Raw genomic sequence first — 16,336 nt, 5'->3', positions numbered from 1 at the left:
ATTATCTATTTGGGAACTTGTTTCACAGCTCTTTACTAAGTAATTTAAAAGTAAGCATAAGCTTTGCTCAGTCATACTGATCACAAATCCTAGATAGGTGAAATCTTCATCAATGATTACATTTGGTACTGTGGAAATGGAAGCTCATATGATTACAATTACATATGTATTTTGAGATCCACTATGAAATTATTTTTCAACAACCAATGAATTCTAGTTTGTTTTCAAAATAAATCCAAGTCTTAAATGTAAATCTGTACTTTGTGTATGTGTTTATGGGATACATTAGAAAACACTTTGACTTCAATCAGCATTTTGTTGGATCTCTGTTCCATGTGCCTTTCAGAAAATGTCACAAAATGCTCCACTAAAATGAATGTAAATATTCTCAGAACATATTTCAGCTAGAGGAAGTTATCTGCAACCATCACAGTTGACTTATAAAGAGTTACTATAAAAAGGTAAAAGGAAAAAATCAGTCATATCAACTTCTTATAAGAACCACCCATCCTGATTCCTTGTTTTCTGATTACTAAATAAAAATGAAACACCTGGAAATAAGGTGTTGTGGTGCACAGAATTAGCATCGTGTTCAGGATACCAGACCAACTCCATGTTACTGTGTGACCAATCAAACAAACTCCCAGGGTTGCAGTTGTCCCATATGTAAAATTAACATCAATTAGATGATTCCACAAGTCTCTTATAGTCCAAACACTCCATTATTTTAACAAGACAAATTATATCCATTCATAAAATGATTAATGCATCTGTTAAGCGAGTTTTTTGTTAACTGGCTGCTCAGCGTCAGATCCTATGCAGATTTCATGAACAGAAAGCTGAGTAAAGCCCTATCAGTCATGATCATTGCCCTCAAAGACTCCACAGGCCACTGAGAGACCAAGAAAGTAATGCTTCGGGCACCGCACAAGAGCAATGCTGGAAGATATAACCCAAGGAGAGGACAGAGAGGCACACAGATGGGGCTTAGATTAAGTTCCAAATTTGTTACAGCCCCACACCATCAAGCATAAATTCTGTTCCATGTGCCATCTTGTTGTTCTGTTTGTTCCCTTTCATGACAAACATTATTCTCACATTTTCTATGTGCCTTATACATATCCTGTTATTAGTATTCCCAAATCTAAATGAAGAAGTGGGAGCTCAGAGTCCGAGTTGCCCAAAGCTTCAAACATGTGAAGGAGAGAGGTAACCTTTGAGGCCCAATTACTTGACACCAGGGCCGATGCTTTTATCCTCATGCTAGATTTGTAAGTGTGTGCATTTCAAACACTTCATGATTTTTTAATTTTTGCCACATCACTGATTTTCCCAAGTAATTGTTAAAGAATCAGTTGATGTTTCTCTAGTGACTGATGAGATCAGTTGTCCGTGTTTTTCTTTATAAGATTCAGTTTCTTGCTCGTTAAGGACTTGGCTCCCTTCTGCTTTGATGAGGGCCCTGATTAGAAGAAGGAGGCAGTGATAACCCTTGAAGGAATGACAGGGAGGCTTGCAGGAGGTACTTTGCTTTTTCATTCAGACTGCGGAAGAAAGTGTTCAGAATATAAACAACTGGTTCCCTTTTGGCATTTTTACTCCTGGATTAATTTTGCCAAGATGGATGCACAGCAATCTCACTTCCAGGCCACTTAACAAAAGCCTTTTCAAGTGAAAAAGAAAATGATTCTTTGAGAGGCCAAAGAAAAATGTGTGAAAAAAAAACAGCAGTTGAGTGTTAAAAGATGCCTATCCCAGGAGTCTTCTTTGAATTTGCTGGCTGAACTACATGGAGCATGAACCCACATCTGTAAGGCTGTGGTCAAATGGAAATGCAATAAAATTTAAGACAAATACAAATTTAGCTCTTGAAAAACAATTCAGTGTCTCACTAAAATCCTTGGAGTTCCTCGTGCTTAGTTACTTTAGACAGGCATGGGCAACTTTTTAAATTTGTTTTTAGTGCTCCTGGGTGTCTGTGTCAAGGACTTTTGATGATGGTGAGGTGAAGAGGTTTCAATGGATGCTTTTCAGCTACCAGTCCCTGCCTTCCTGTGTATATTCCATAGGAAGACTGGAACTGAGAATGGCCATCCTCCCACTATGTTCAGGCATTTCTATGTCAGTGCCACAACTACACTTAATGGCTCTCTGGATCAGAGGAGAATCAAAGTTAAGTATAAATCGCCTCCAAGGGGGTCCAGAACTTACCTTTATTGGCCTGAGGCAACAGTGTCACCTAGCATTTTTCTAGACCACTAAATCTGTGGTTCCTTCCTACTTCAAATTAAAGTATATAAAGATCAATAAAAATATCATAATATGTAGATGAAAGAAATCATAACTATCACCTTTCAATGCAGAATATGTGCTTGGGGCAGTATTACATACATTACAGAATGAATGCATTGACTAGTATGTTTTACATTTTTGTTTTATTTATGTTTTTTTCAGATAAGATTATTGCTACTTTAAAAAATGTTTAGTAACTTCTAAGGCTAAAGAGACAGTAAAAGCCAGGGTCTCAATGTGGCTTTCAAATTCCAAACCACTGCATTGTCCAACATGCGTGCTTTACCCCAAGGAGTGGCTACCACATAGCTCAGGACTCATTCAGAGTTTCATGTCTTTGTACTTAAATGTCAACCTGTTTGCTCTATGGGTAAGAAAATAGAAGCCTAGAAATAATCAGAGCTGCAGTGGAAAGAGCACTACTGGTGACAACATCAGCCACCTTGGGCTCCAGTCCTGGTTCCAACACTTACTCCCCAGTGACCTTGAAAGCGCTACTCAGTGACCCATAACTCAACTCCTTTTACTTGTGAGAAGAAAGTTGAAGAGAACTATTCTACCTCAAAATGCCTTTGTCCAATTAGTTTCAGATACAATCTTTCTTATCCCCTTAGTACTTGTCTGTCTTATAATTTAGTCATCAATTGACATTTCATTAAAAAAAAAACTTGCTCTTATACATCTTAATGCTTTCCTTTTATAGAGTGTTTGAGTCATCGTTCAAACTGAGTTGGAGGTTGTATGCTTAAAAGTTTCCTTGAGGTTCAAGCTCTTTATGTTTTTAATCAGTGCAAAGGGAACTGATATTTATAATATTGTGAATATACACGTGCTCTGGATACTGAGTTAGATTTTTTCAATACTCAATTTCATCCAGCCTTCTTTATTATACAAAAAGGTAGCATTATCCCTCATTTAAAGATAAAAATGCTGAAATTCAACATGTTGTATGGGTCTTATATGTGTATAATTTTGAAGTTAAAAACCTGGGACTGAAACATAGATATATTTTGGTTTATAAGTTTTTTCTTTTCCCTACTGTCCTTGTCATTTTAGGCCCAAATGCTTACAGTTGTGCAATTTAATTAAAAGCCAAAGGTGACTAAAGGAGGGCCCAAGTGGATCTGCCATTTGAAAGTAAATCAGTAAGAGATTCCTGTTTTTGTTTTTGTTTTTTGTTTTTTTGTTTTTTGTTTTTTTGTTTTTTGTTTTTTGTTTTTTTCATTTTATGTATTTGAGGGTGAAGAGAGAGAGAGAGATCCACCCCGTATGGGATGTGGGCATTGAAAGCTCAGCTTTACGCACTAGGCCATGATATATGGCTGGCCCTGCCATTCTAAACCTCGTAAAGTATATAATTCTGATATTTAGTATATTAACAACATTGTGCAACCATCACAAAAACACTTCCATCAAATCAAAAGGAAACTGGTTACCCATTTTATTTAATATGGGAAAGAAGAGTATATTGTCATTTATATGATTCAGTGAAGCAATATTTATATGGTATATGATATGACATTCACACAGTTTTTGTACTATATATCAAATACCACAAATAAGATGAAATGTGACTTTTTGGGGGGTCTGGCTCATTTTCATTGAGTATGATCTCAGTTGCATTCATTTTGTTGCAATTATCACAATTTCATTCTTTTTATGGCTGAGTAATATTCCATTGTGTGTATAGAATATATTTTCTTTATCTAGACATCAGTTGATAGACATCTAGGTTGATTTGATAACTTAGCTATAGTGAACTGAGCTATATAAACCTGGGAGTACAGGTAACTCTTCTATATGCTGATTTCATTTCCTTTGGATTAATTTCCAGGAAAGGGATAGATGAGTCACATGGTAAATCTATTTTTAATTTTCTGAGAAATCTCCATATAGTTTTCTATAATAGTTGTGCCAGTTTGCATTCCAACCAACTATGAATTAAGGTACCTTTTTCTCCACACCCTCATTCACATTTTTTTTTTTTTTATTTTTGGATGATATCCATTCTTATCTGGGTGAGGTGATACTTCGCTGTGGTTTTTATTTGCATTTCCCTGATAGCTAGTGATTCTGAGCATTTTTTCATGTGTCTATTGGCCATTTATATTTCATCTTTTGAAAAATGCCACAGTTATAAAAAGATATTAAAATTCTACCTACCTGTTGTGGTAATTTTAGTATAGAGGTCTTTTCAATTCTGTGGGTGCACATCCAAATGTCTATGTTGTTAAGGCCAGTTTACCAAAATGGAAATCCTTTGGTCTCCTTCCTAGATGACTGAGCCATGGATGCCAAGTGGAATGGGACTGAAGTTAAGCTCATTGATTGTATTCCAAGGTTACCTAGTTTGAGTCTCACTTTTGTCTGAGCTGACACTCAGCTCTTAATGCTCCATTAAATATGCCGTAACAATAAAATGATGATAGAATAAAAATTAACTTCGTTTTTGTCAATGATAGTGTCAGTCACTTTGACAGACAGTTCAGTAGAATACGGAACAGCACCCTACTATGTCCTCTAAGAGGGCGAAACAGGTCAGTAGGGTTATCCAACTTCTCCCAATCCATGGAACCTATAAAGGGTAGATGCAACAATTGCTTTCAAGCCTATCAAGACTTTGAACTCCATGCTCTATTTCCACTTGTAAAATAAGATTTTAAAAGCATTTAAAAATGTGTGAACTTTTTATTGAGCAGGGCAGTCATTCATCCATATAGTGCATGGCTTTCTGGTTAGCATTATCTGAGTATATATCAAGTGTAACATATTTCATGCACTGTCTACTACCACAAGCCCTTCTTACTATCTAATATCTTTGTAAAACCATAGCCATCCTAATGAGTGTCTAATGAAATACTATGATTTTGGCTTGCATTTCCATAAAGAATTGTGACATTGAGTGTTGTTTCATGTGCTAGTTTTTTTTTTTTTGTATGTATTACTTGGAGAACTGTCTATTCAAGACCTTTGCCTATTTATAATTTGATTTCTGTCATTTTATTGCAGAATTGTAAGAATTCTTTATATATGCTGGAGGCTGGACTCTTCAATTACCATATTAAATAATATCAGTCCTAACTTTTCAAATAAATTTTATTTCCATTTTGTAATAACTGTTAAAAATTCCCATTTAATTTATTCTCAGATAATAACCCACCCTCATCCTTACCCCAACCCAATCCCATAAATCAACTTTAAATTGACTGACTTGTGATAATGCTGGTGCTATGTATAGTGGTTAGTTTTGGCATGGCTAATGAGCTCAAAAATCATCCTTTAATAATAGGATTTTATGGTATATTTACATATATATGTATATATATATATTATTTTCAATGTTTGAAGCACTGGCCAATTGAAAATACTTTCAACACTTTCTCCATAGGCATTCCACACTTCAAAGACAATCTTAATTCTTTTTTTTTAGAAGATTTACGTATTTATTTGAAAGTCAGATTACACAGAGAGAAGGAGAGGCAGAGAGAGAGAGAGAGAGAAGTCTTCCATCCACTGGTTCACCCCCCAATTAGCTGCAACAGCTGGAGCTGTTCAGACCCAAAGCCAGGAGCCAGGAGCTTCCCCCAGGTCTCTCATGTGGGTGCAGGGGCCCAAAGACTTGGACCACCTTCTACTGCTCTCCCAGGACACAACAAAGAGCTGGATCTGAAGTGGAGCAGCCAGGAAGCTAACCGGTGCCCATATGGAATGCTGGCATTGCAGGAAGCACCTTTACTCTATGCCACAGTGCCAGCCCCAACTCTTCTTTAAATTAGGAATTTCCTTCTTAATGTTTTTGCTTGACTTTCAAATAGGTATATCCAGATTTATCAACTATTTATATACTACCATAGAGTTCATTTTCATATGACAGAATTAAATAATCTTATGGTTAGTTTAAAACCTATTTTGTAGGGAGAGCAAGAAGAAAATCTTGCTGGTGATGGATTTATAATTAATTGACAATGTTTTTAAGCTTCCAAAGATTGTCCAGGACAGTAATATGCTCTAAGATTTCAGGTGAATGCTTTACTCATTACTTAAGTCAACTCTTGGGAAACACATTTTATGTTGGAGTGGCCGGTTAGAGTTTAGGTTACTCCAATTTGGATACAAGTTCCTGCTTATATAAAATGATGAATCAAGTACTTGGGTCTCTACCACTTGTATGAGAGACTGCAATTTAGTTTGGGGATCGTGGCTTTGGCTTGGCCCAGCTCTGACTACTACAGGAATTTGGGGAGTGAACCTACAGATGTAAGATTCTCTCTCTGTCTCTCTCTCTGTCTCTCTCTCTCTGTCTCTCTATCTCTATCTCTCCTCCTCCCTACCAAGAAAAGATTCTCTCTCTCTGTCTCTCTCTGTCTCTCTCTCTATCTCTCCCCCTCCCTTCCAAGAAATGAAAATAAATAAAAAGTTGAAGCTCTGAGAATTTAAAACTAAAATAACTATTTTAACTATTCTATATTTCTGCTAAAAACTTACTTAAATGCATAATCAGCTATAATAAAATTGTACCGTTACTACACAATTCATTAAAAACAAAAGAAATCCATAGCCTAGTTATGTGGTTAGGAATTACTTTGTACATGATGTACATTAAACCGAGCTTCAAAGAATACATTACATATTTTCCAGGTGAATAAGCTTAAAGGAGAAATAGAACATGTCCCTGACAAAGCATAGCACATTTAAGGGATGTCTGAGAGAGAATTTGGTGTTCCTGAAACATAAAATAAGAAGTAGAACAAGCTGATGAAGCTAGATCGGTAGCACAGACAGCAACACCTTTTTACCGTAGAGGGTCAGATTAAACTCAGGTTCATAACCAGAGTATTTGATTTAGGAACAATAAGTGTATTTGCTAAGGACTTCATTGTGATTCAATGACCTGGAAAGACACAATCACTCAGACATACCAACCAAGGCCTGTGTTCCCTAAAGCAGAGTGTTCATATGTAATCATTATGAAGACAAAAAACTTTACTTGACCTTTGCTTCTGACTGTGTTTTGATAACTCTTGATTCCATTCTATCCAGTGCAGCAGGCATTTGTTCATTACTTGATGTGGCAGATGTTGAGTTAGGTGAAGAAAAAAGCTTTTTTCCAATGAAATTCTTAGATTGCAAGGGAATAGACTCTTAAATCATTATTTGTAATAAGATGTCTATGAAAGATGTTTTGGTGAGATAATGAAAGCAGTTATCTTCTTCTAGATTAGAGGGAAGTGAATGTTTAATTTGAGTGTAGAAGGATATGCTCGTGTTCTAGGAAAGAAGGATGGCAATTAATTATGGAAGTTCAAAGAAGTGTATAAGGAAATTAATATATGAAACAATATATTGGTTAATAGGACTTTAATTGTTCACCTGTAACGGGAACTTATGTACCAGGGAGGAGAGTGGTGAGGCTGAGTATGGAAAGGCAAGTAACATCAGGAAATCGAAGACTATAGGTTCAGAAAGCTGGACACAATTGCAAGCAAGATGCAAACCAAGATTAATTTGCTTCTAGGCTGGTGTTTAAACCCTGTCACTTTCATTTATGACACAATTATAAAAATGGTGTCATGTCTTAATACACAGTTCAACACATGTGTATAGACAGGGTTCTAAAATCTAAGTTACAGTCTTGCATAAACAATACCCGCTTTGGCCATTTCCCTGGAGGATTAGATTTGCTAGACTCTTTAAACAATAGAGGGATATCTATGAGAAGATAATATCTGGATACCTAGGTTGAGAAGAAATTTCAGGCTATACTCTGACTGAACAACAGCACTTGGAATACTAAGTTACATTTTTAATGACTACTAAAGCAAAAAAGCACAATCCTTTGTAACATTCAAAGAAATTTTAAAAACAAACAAAAAAAAGCTTTTGTAGCTCCATTGCCCTGCACAGAATTTAAACAGTGACTATGTCAAATGCCCTGAATTATTTTGCCAACATTCAGTGCCTGACCAAGAGGACTGTTGTATGGTGAAGCAGAAGTTGATCTAAGGAATAAATATAACATCGGCTATCAGTTATTTATTACAGAATGTGGTAAAATATAGTGAATAAATATTATTTCTGTCTCCCAAATATGAAAGTTAAGTATTTATAAGGATCACTTCATTTCTTCCACAAATGCTCCAGGAAGTGCATATTAGCTGATTCCCTTAAATCATTTAAGAGAGGTGGGACATCCAGGATGGTAAGCAAAGAGCATGGCAAATCCTCTTTCAAGGAAAATCACAGTTTTAATTGCTGTGCATTATTCTAAAAATAATTATCAAGAGTAACTGGAATTTAAAAGTGTACTACCAATGAAAACACATTAATTTTAGAAAATCTACTCGTCTCACTGTGAATAGTAAGAATCCGTGGCATGACCAGCTGGATTATCAATGCACTCCATCATTCTGTTATAGGATCTTCACCTCAAGCAGGTGTGGCCAAGAAGGTGGAGCTGCTTCTTCCAGCTCCCACTTTGTTACTGTGGTTTCACCCCAAGAAAAGTGTGCTACTTGCATTTCTCATTCACTTAGCTCCGTTGCACAGTTTCTATTCTGGATAGATGCAGCTAAGAACACTGGATCATCCTTACTACTCAAAACTCCAGTCATCAAGTGGGAGACCTACTCCAGTTGTGAAAAGGCATTCTTTGGTTTTGTTGTCCTCTTCCCATCTGTCCCATGCCAGGAAGGTGAGGGGTTACTGCCACTGTCTAGCATTCTTCTCATAAGGGGGCTATGTCACTTCGAGGGAAACTAACATTCCCAACCCAGCTTCTAATTAGGCTTTGTCCAGGGGAAAGTAGCTCATAAGTAGGAGGGCCTCTGAAGCTTTTTTCAAATGAACTGATTTATTGAAATCATAGTGTGAGAAAATTCAGTCCTGGAAGTTTAGATGGTCAAAGATTAAAAGCAGTTGGTGGCTATGTGAGAGCAACACTTAAACCACAGTCCAGCAAGTTTGCCAACAACAACCAGGAAAAGAAAGTAAATACAGTCTTTCTGGGGTCCTACTAAGCCTCAAACACTGGCCTCAAAACTACTCCTGCAAAGGAACACAAATTAAATTGACTAAAACTCTGGAACAATTTATGCCCTGTGACAATGTGGGGAATAATATAAGAAATATGGAAGCCTAAGAGCTGGAGATCATTAACAAAAGCAGTAGACATCTACAGGAGAGGTCATGAAAAGTGACAAAGTGATCCTTGTAATCCACTGTCATGCCAGAGTGACTAGATGCACTCTCAAGGATTCTCCCTCAGAAGTGTGGTTGTCAGGCCTCACAATACTGGACTTTGCCACCTGGGGAGCAACTCGGACTAGACTGTTACTGGAATTAAGACTTATTCTATGCATCTGCTCTCCCACAATATGGCGCTGAGAAGGGAGTAACAACTTCTATGCAGCTGCCTCTCACCAACTTGAGTGATGACCTGCAGGAGCTGATCCTGCTCCTGATTGGAGGAGAGCAGCATACTCGGCGTGTGGGTAGCAGAGTTGGGATTGGTGGAAGAGGACTATAAAGGAGGAGAGAGACAACATGCACCAGGAACATCTATCCAAATAACACCTGAGCAGCCCCCGAGAGAGCCGGCCGGCGGTGTGCCGCTCCCCCGCGGAAGTGGGGAAAGTGGCAGGGGGAACCGCCCTTCCATGGAGGTGGAAGGGTCGGTAGCCAACCAGGGAAGAACCAGCAGCAAACCCGGGAAGGGCCGAGCAGACGGAAGAACAGCGCAGGGTCCTGTGTCGTTCCTCCATGAAGAGGGGGAGTGACATGCCACTATTGTCCAGTCAAGCCACTAAGCAGATATACAGACAAGGAGCAACAACCAGGCTGCATCTGAACTTGGAGTTACTACAATATAGTAACTAAAATGTCCAGTTTCAACAAGAACATTATGAGGAATGCAAAGAAACTGGGTAAAGTAACCCAAATATAGAAGAAAATGCAGGCAAAGTGGAAACAGAAACTGACTGCTAGAGTGAGTTCTGAGATGCTAAACTTAGTAGAAAGAACCTCAACGATACCATTATAAATATTTTCAAATGACTTAATGAAACCATGTTAAAAGAATTAAAGGAAGCTAGGATAAAAATGTCTCATCAGTAGAGTATATATAAATACCACGGTAAATCTTGAGTTGAAAATTGCAATAATAAGAAAAACAATTTGAAGCGATCAATGGATTTTTACTGGTATGAAAGTATAAATGAAATTGATAGAGATGGAATTTAAGGAAAAGAGCTATAAAGATTGAAGAACAATGGATAATTTCAGAGAATGTGTAACACCATTAAGTATAGAACATATGCATATTGAAATAAGTGAAAAAAATTCCATGTTCATTGATTAGGAGATATAATTTTGTTAAGGAGGCATATTCCAGATTCAATACAATCCTTAAAAGAATTATAGCTGTTTTTTTAGAATTGGCAAAATTATCCTAAAATTTATTAGAAAGCATAAGAGATCAAAATCTCAAAGCAATCTTGAAAAAGGACAACCTTTACAAATATTGACCATATTTAAAAACAATTTTGCACTTATGAAAGTTAATAATCTACAGAGAAGTAGGTTCATAGCTGCTTAAAGTTGATATGAATAAAGGAGTTAGGTGTGACTATTTATGGCCATAGCTTTATGTTTAGTGGGAAATTTTTCTAAAATTAGATAGTGTACAATACTTTGAATACATATACAAAAGCATTGAATTGTATAGTTTAACTAGATGAGTTGTATAATGTGTTGATTGTGCCCAGTAAACTTGAGGAAAAATATACACATACATATAGACACACACACAGACACACAAATCACCTGAAAATTTTGCTCTCTGAAAACTGAATGTTAATGTCCTTAGTCCCTAAAGAGTTTCCCTTCTTAATCCTTCCCAAAACTGCAATTTTCTTTGAGATGAAATTATTATTTGACACTACTTCATGTTCCTGAAACACTTTCTTGCAATTTTATTCAAATAAATTGCTCTCCTTTCCCTTCTGTTGGTAGTCCTGAGGGAAATGTAAGTATCTGTATATGAACAAATAATTATTTCATTATGCAAAAGAAAATGAAATTGGTGCTATTGGCAATAGAACTTAAAACAGCAAATCTTGGTTGACTTCTTTACAAAGGTTAAGTTTGGGTATTTTTATGATGAAATTATGAACAATTTCTAGTGTCAGGACAATTATACACCTGTCAGGAACAATGCTGTTATTTTACTAATTGACTTCCAGTGAATTCTATTATCTTTTACACACATTCTACCTGTACTGTAAGCAGCTAAGAAAAACACCAATAGAAAAACAAGCAAACTATCTTAAATTGAACCAAGGAGCAGGAGCAGGATAATGTGACAATTTGTTATCTGTGAATATATGATCATTATCTTTTTATATAAAATATTTGCTGTTTCTGTGACACCTTGTGGAAAGCCAAGCATTCTTTGGTTTTCCTGTCCCCTTATCAACTGACTCAAAGGGCAACAGTCCCACCCCTGGAAGATCAGAGGCTATTGCCACTGTCTAGCACTCTTCTCATAAGGGAGCTATGTCACTTTGAGGGAAACTACCATTCCCAACCCAACTTCTAATTAGGTTTTGCCCAGGGGGAAAGTAGACCATAAGGAGGAGAGCCTCTGAAGCTCTTCCAAATACACTGACTTTATATTAAAAGGATAGTGTGGGAAAACTCAGTCCTGGGGATTTGGATGGTAAAAGATTAGAAGGAGCCGGCAGCTTGTGAGAACAATACTTAAACCACAGTCCAGCAAGTTTGCCAACAACAACCAGGAAAAGAAAGTAAAAAAACGTCTTTCTGGGGTCCCTATAAACCTCAAACACTGGCCTCAAAACGACCCCTGCAAAGGAACACAAATTCAATTTCCATCAATTACTATTTGTAATTGTTATTTTATTTAAAGCATTATTTTTCCTTCAGATAGTAACACTGGAATTGAAAAAATATTTTCTTGAAAACCAAACTAGGCTCTATACTATCTCAGCTTTAATATACCAATCTTTTTTTAAAAAAAAATTAAGATTCATTTATTTTTTCAAAAAACAACATTATAAAGTGAGAAGTGAACAGAGAGCTTTCATCTGCTGATTTACTCCCCAGATGATCGCAATGGCCATGGTTGTGCCAGGCTAAAGCCAGGACCCAGGAACTTCATCTTGTCTCCCACATGGATAGAGGCAAAAGTAATCGGGTCATCCACCCCTGCTTTCATGGGTACATTAGCAGGGACCTGGATAGGAAGTGGATTAGCTGGGACTTGAACCAGCACCCACATGAAATGCTGGCACTGCAGCCAGTGGCTTAACTTGTTATGTCAAAACACTGGCGACAAATATACTGATTTGTAATCCACAATTCATTGTGTAGATGAATTCACACATTGGTGAATAACAGAGAAAAACCCTAGCCATGAAATGGAGATGTACAATTTAATTCTACGTCTCTATGGTCCTTGGAGTTTCCTTCCCCCACCACCAATGTCGCAGAATCCTTAATGACAGAACTTGGCTCAATTTGCAATATTGTGGAAATGATAGCAATCATTTCCAGCTCTTCCCCACCTTTAAAGTGTTGCTCCCTTTGCCTGAAATCACTTTCTCCTCTTTTCTGCATGTGGGGCCTGTGCTCATTTTTCAAACCATGAAACGATTTCTCCAAAATCCCTCTGAACCATGAGCCAACCCTCCTGGCAATCAATATGTATTTGCCTTTATTGTGGCACTCCTCACACAAGGATATGTGCTATAGTCAGTGCAGCATTTCAAGTGTTTACCTCGGTGTCTGGATTACGGTGTTTTGAAAAATGGAATCATCTTTATTTTCCTCCACAACAATTGAACATTATTTTCTTATCTGCTTATTTTTTGCTACATATTCGTTCTCACTTTTAATTATTTTCTTAAAAAAAAATTAAAACATTTGTTCATTTGAAAGGCCAAGTGACAGAGAGATGGAGATCTTCCATCCACTGGTTTACTTCTCAAATGGCTGCAAGAGCCTGGGCTGGGATGGGCTGAAGCCTGAAGCTAGGCAGTCCAGCCATGTCTCTCATGTGGGTGGCAGGAATGCAAGTATTTGAGCCATCATCTGCTGCTTTATTAGGGTATTGTGTTTGAAGCATTTTACCAGAAACTTGAACCAGCAGGCTGTTATGGGATAAGGATTCCCCTAGCTGCAGCTTAACTCATGAAACTTACTCCTTTGTTTATTTTCTTACATGCATAACTATCTTTGTCTAAATTCATTTCATAAAACATGAGAAATATGTTTTCTCCCACTAGGTTTCTTTGAAGAATCACTTAGAAATCCTTTAGAAATCCTTAGAAATATATCAGTTAGTATCAGCAGACACTAGTCTTGTTTATTTGATCCCTTTAACTCCTAGACCTATCAGTATGATCAATTGTGAACTGAAATTGATCACTTGGACTAGTGAGATGGCATTGGTACATGCCATCTTGATGGGATTGAATTGGAATCCCCTGGCACGTTTCTAACTCAACCATTTGGGGCAAGTCAGCTTGAGCATGTCCCAAATTGTACATCTCCTCCCTCTCTTATTCCCACTCTTAAATTTAACAGAGATCACTTTTCAGTTAATTTTAAACACCTAAGAATAATTGTGTGTTAATTACAGAATTCAACCAATAGTATTAAGTAGAAGAAAAAATACTAAAAGGGATAAAGTATTAAATTGTACATCAACAGTCAGGGCAAGATCAAGTCACTGTTTCTCATAGTGTCCATTTCACTTCAACAGGTTTCCTTTTTGGTGCTCGGTTAGTTGTCACCAATCAGGGAGAACATATGATATTTGTCCCTTTGGGACTGGCTTATTTCACTTAGCATGATGTTTTCCAGATTCCTCCATTTTGTTGCAAATGACCGGATTTCATTGTTTTTTACTGCTGTATAGTTTTCAAATGTTTTAGAGGTTAGATGCTTTGCCTGCTGTTATGTGGAAAAGGCAAATCAAAATGTATTTCATAGAAGGTGAATATTGATGATTTTTCACATATAAAATGAAAAATATTGACTGTGGAAAACAGAAAATACAAAATATATATAATCTCATGAAGTCAGGTCTAATCTTGTAAAAATTTTAGTGCATTTTCTGTCAGATTATGTTATGTACCCATATTATGTTATAAATATAAGCTGCTTCACCTCTACAACAGAAATTTTGAGATCTTAGAAGATATTTCAGAATTCTATTTTAAAAATTAATGTTATTCATATTACAATTAGAAATCTATATCAACATGTAACACATTATTTGGCATATTAGATTGTCTTTAATAACAGTCTCAAAGTTTTTCAACCTCTTTCGATTATTTAACACTGCATTTATAAATTTAATATGCTTTGTTTTCATGTTTAAATATTTTAAATTTCTTTTGTTATTTTTTTAAGATTTAGTTTTATTTGAAAGGCAGATTTCCAGAGAAAGGGAAAAGCCGAGAGAGAGAGAGAGAGAGAGAGAGAGAGAGATCTTCCATCTGCTGGTTCACTCCAGCCACAATAGCCAGGGCTGGGCCTGGTCAAAGCCAGGAGCCAGAAGCTTCCTCATGGTCTCCCGTGTTGGGGCAGAGTCCCAGGTCCTTGGGCAATCCTCTGCTGCTTTTCCAGAGTATCAGAAGGGAGATGGATCCTACTCGAAACAGTGGGGACTTGAACCAGAGCTCATAAGGGATGCCAGCATCACAGGAGGCCTTTTACGTGGCTGTGACAAAATGCAGGCTCCCAGTACTTTAATTTTCAACCTAACAAGGAACCTTCTGAAATACTTAAAATCTAGTAAGTAAAATTCACAAATATGAGAAACCTCAACTTCTCTAAAATATTCCAATATTATACATAAATTTAGTAAGATTCCTACTAAAATCACATGTTAATTGCTCAATTATATATGATAATTTGGCTTTAGAAAATATTTCTCCAGCAGACCTAACTTCCTTAAACATTAAAATCTTGCAAAGTATAACTCATTCTTTCTTTGGCTTTAGATATTTAGTGTATTAGTTTGCATTTCTTTCAAAAATATTGATTTTTACTCACTGAGATCTTAATTATACAATCTTGATTGATGAACAGCCTTCTCAGTAAGAAGTTGCTTGATGAGCAGAGGTTTTGGTGGAACTCTGATTGAATTCATGTCACAGCCTTCACCGAGCTACACTGAACACTATTTATAATCTGTGCCAGGAACTTTAAGATGAATAAGGTATTGTTTTACAGTTCTCAAAACTCATGTAGCCTAAACCCTAATCTATGCAAGTTTTCAACCTACTTAGTCTGCCAAGTATCTTATTTAGCTTTTGTATGTCTGTGGTTAAGATATGAAACAATCTTCCTGCTACCATCAAAACTGGTGTAATTGAAAAAATTGTCCTGAGTCTTGATTCAGAGGAGAGTTCACTGTTCTAGACACTAAAATGATATTCATTCTGAGTCTGAAGATTCTAAGAGCTATGTTTACATCTTTGGTAATAGCTTCAAGGCCCTACCACAGACACACAGATATTTTATTCACACAGTTGAAAACATTTCCAATGGTTTCACTTACCATTTTGCTATTAGTATTTCTCATGTCATTGAAATGATTCATTTTGAATATCTACATAATCTTTACCCATTACTCTGCTACATTTAGACTTTCTTATTTCTCAAAATTACAAAAAATACCCCAATAGAATAAAACTACTGGAATAATGATACAAACGCCTTTAAATATTTTTATACATATTGATAAATTGCTTTTCAAAATCCTGATACCCTAGAATTATGTTTTTTGCATACCTCTTTTTCTAGGTGCATATTTTCCATCAAAATTGTATTCATAATGCATATTGAGTCTGATATGCTGCTTCTAAATTGAAAAATTAATCTTCAGATTTTCTCTTACTCTTATACTTTTGTAAAATGAGATTCCTGATAGCTCCATCATATTCCATTACAGCTTGTATCAGAGTTTAATTAGCTCTTTAATTGTTATGCTTACATTTGTCTCTGCTATAAATGA

The 16,336-nt window shown here is 36.5% G+C and overlaps 1 long non-coding RNA gene across 1 annotated transcript in view; it reads left to right on the top strand.

The window, feature by feature from the left end:
• The window catches only part of LOC149128463 (uncharacterized), a 536,236-nt gene that overhangs the window by 227,140 nt on the left and 292,760 nt on the right, over positions 1 to 16,336 (top strand). The gene's annotated exons all lie outside the window — the stretch shown is intronic.

This window comes from Oryctolagus cuniculus, chromosome 1, assembly GCF_051225735.1.
Source record: "Oryctolagus cuniculus isolate XC-2025 breed Fujian yellow rabbit chromosome 1, ASM5122573v1, whole genome shotgun sequence".
Classification (NCBI taxonomy): Eukaryota; Metazoa; Chordata; class Mammalia; order Lagomorpha; family Leporidae; genus Oryctolagus; species Oryctolagus cuniculus.
The sequence above is the reverse complement of the archived record's forward strand: the minus strand, read 5'-3'. Positions and strand labels throughout refer to the sequence as shown.